Source organism: Antechinus flavipes, chromosome 3, assembly GCF_016432865.1.
Source record: "Antechinus flavipes isolate AdamAnt ecotype Samford, QLD, Australia chromosome 3, AdamAnt_v2, whole genome shotgun sequence".
NCBI classification, from domain to species: domain Eukaryota; kingdom Metazoa; phylum Chordata; class Mammalia; order Dasyuromorphia; family Dasyuridae; genus Antechinus; species Antechinus flavipes.
The window spans coordinates 297,601,204-297,603,845 of record NC_067400.1 but is presented as its reverse complement, the minus strand read 5'-3'; the positions used below and the strand labels follow the sequence as shown (position 1 = coordinate 297,603,845).

Here is a 2,642-nt window from a genome sequence, read left to right as displayed (position 1 = left end):
TACACACACACACATGTATACACACTTTCTCTGATTTCTGTTTTGTTGTTGACTTGGATAAATGAGTTACTTTGCTACTTCTTATGAGTGTTCATTATAGGACTCATATTTGATGGGAAGGAAGTCATCTTGAATATAAAGCTAGAATTTCCCTTTCCCTATTAAGAAAGAGTGAGTAGAACTTTAGCTTGAACATAAAAATCACATCTCTTAGACTAACAATATATAATAGATCAGAAAGATATAATTCTAGCCTCATACTACATTTCTCTGAGCAGAATAGAACAATGGAGCTTCTGGCCCTAGCCATGAACTTCTCTAACTGACAAATAAAGTCTCCCTTGGAGAAGAATGGGAGTAGATCAGACTAGGGATTTTTTTTAATTTTCATTTTTAATTGCAACAGTACAAAAGAGCATTTATTTTTGCATCTTTTCAGTGTTTTTTTCTTTATATTTTGTCCTTCTCCTTTCCAACATATTGGGATTTAACTTTACACTTAAAAATTCTTTTGTGATCTTTGCCCTCTTTTGACTTGGAGATAACTCCCTTGGCAGGATGAATGCAAATGTGGACAGTTATGCCATTAGCTTGTTCAGATTGTACACACTCAATGTAGATGATGTATTTTTTCTGTAGACCTGTATTAACTTTCTAATTTTCTGACTTTCATAATAACCACTAATCACCTGGATCTCATTGTCCTTTCAAATGGTAATGGAAATAGTGTTTTTCTGCCTCAGGTCTTTGGAGGGTGGTGAATATATGATATTGTTGTTGATGTGTGAGGGCATGATGAAGTGTGTCTTTTGGTACTTGCTTTGGTCCACAGTCATAAAGGGATTGAATTTCATTTTGGCAAATAGAGTCACCCTAGGAGAACCATATAATGACATCCAACTCTATTTACACTTGTACTGTTTTCTTTTATATTCAGGGACTTCATTTGACCCTAAGTGAGGATAGGTATGAAATAAATGAAAGTCATACTTTGGAACCTGTTAAAGGAAAGAGTTAGGAGAAAATAACTCCAGTCACACAAATTTGGTGGATGAGAAAGAAGAGAGTTTTACAGTCAAGTCACCACCTTTTCCCAGACATAGCAACAATATGAGTTGGTGAAGTTTTATCATTTCCAGATAAATTGTGGAGATTATTTGGATAAATATAAAGATTAAGACCAAAATAGAAGAAAAAAATAAAATGAAATTTGTTATTATTGAAGCAATACAAGCAGTTTATTGGACAAAAACTGATAACAAAAAATGGGAAATGAATGAATGGGCAGATATTAAATAGAAAAATTCTCTAAAAAGTTTAGGTCAGGTAAAATAGTTGATATGACTTGGAGACCAAAAGAGCCTTAAAAAGCGCTCTTGTTAGCTTGGTTTTTTTTATTTAATTGGGGAAAGAAAGTATCCAAGTATAATATTTTAAATTTAGAATATTGACTCACTTAAGAAATCTGAGTATTTTAGAAAGGCCTCACATAAGACCTGATGCTTCATAGCTCAGACTACTTCCTATATAAGATTTTTCCTGATATCTGTATCTGCTAATAATACTCTTCCTAATTAAAATTATCTTGTATTTCCTTTGCATATATTTTATCTACACTTATATGTGAACATAGAATTTCCTGCAATTCAAGTTCCTTTTGACCAGGAACTATTTTATATTTGTCTTTGAATCTCTTATACTGATCTTGCAAATATCATGCATAAATACTAGCACATAATGGACGTTTAATAAAAGTTTATTGATTGATTTATCAGAAGATTATAATTAGTCTTACTCATAAACTATTTAAGGAAAAAAACCAGGTATAGAGGAAATTTGGAGTGAAAGTGAATTATGAATCTTTCTCATCTCTCCCCCCCTCCTCTCTTCTCTTGCTTCTTTCTTTCTATTCCTTTCTCTTCTTTAGCCTCAATTTTCTATCTGCTGAACTAATGTATTCCTTCTTGTCTACAAATATATTCAAGTCATTTCATCCTTAAAACAACAACAACAAAACTTTTTCTTGAACAAAACTTTTTCATCTCCTAAATTTGATTTATGAGTTCATTCATTCAGGAAAATCCCAGGTGAGGGAAGTCCCTCTATCAATGCAATTTGGTGCCTTCTCTGCAATTTACTAAAAGCCTAAAGCATTGAGGTGTTAACTACCTAGCCCAAGGACATGTGTCAGTATGTGTCAGTCAAAACTTCCTGACTCTGAAACCACTCCTCTAAGCATTCTGCCATATTGCCTTTCTGTTGTGAGGAAAATAATTTCTAAATTATGAAGTACTATAATGTTATTTATTGTTATCATTCAAGTACATGTAGCTAATTAGTTCCAGTCTAAACCTAGGTCTGTAAGATATTTACAGTTTCCATGTTTCCATATGTAATTGGTCAAGTTTTTCCATATGGGCTAAAATATTTACATAAACAAGTATATATTTTCATAATATGAAGATGATGGATGGTATCATTGAGAGGTAACTCCCTTTTATTTGAAAATATGAAATACCACCCCTCCCAACCTTATTGTTCGAATTATTATAGCTACAGCTAGATGCTAGATGAGAAATTGTGCTTTGTGGGGGCCAGCTTGTTTTCAGAAAAAAAAAAAAGGTAAGCATGTTGCCATGGAG

The 2,642-nt window shown here is 32.7% G+C and overlaps 1 pseudogene; it reads right to left on the bottom strand.

Moving 5' to 3' along the window:
* Window positions 1-419: 419 nt before the first annotated feature.
* Window positions 420-854, bottom strand: LOC127557927 (60S ribosomal protein L26-like; annotated as a pseudogene).
* Between the last annotated feature and the right edge of the window lie 1,788 nt (window positions 855-2,642).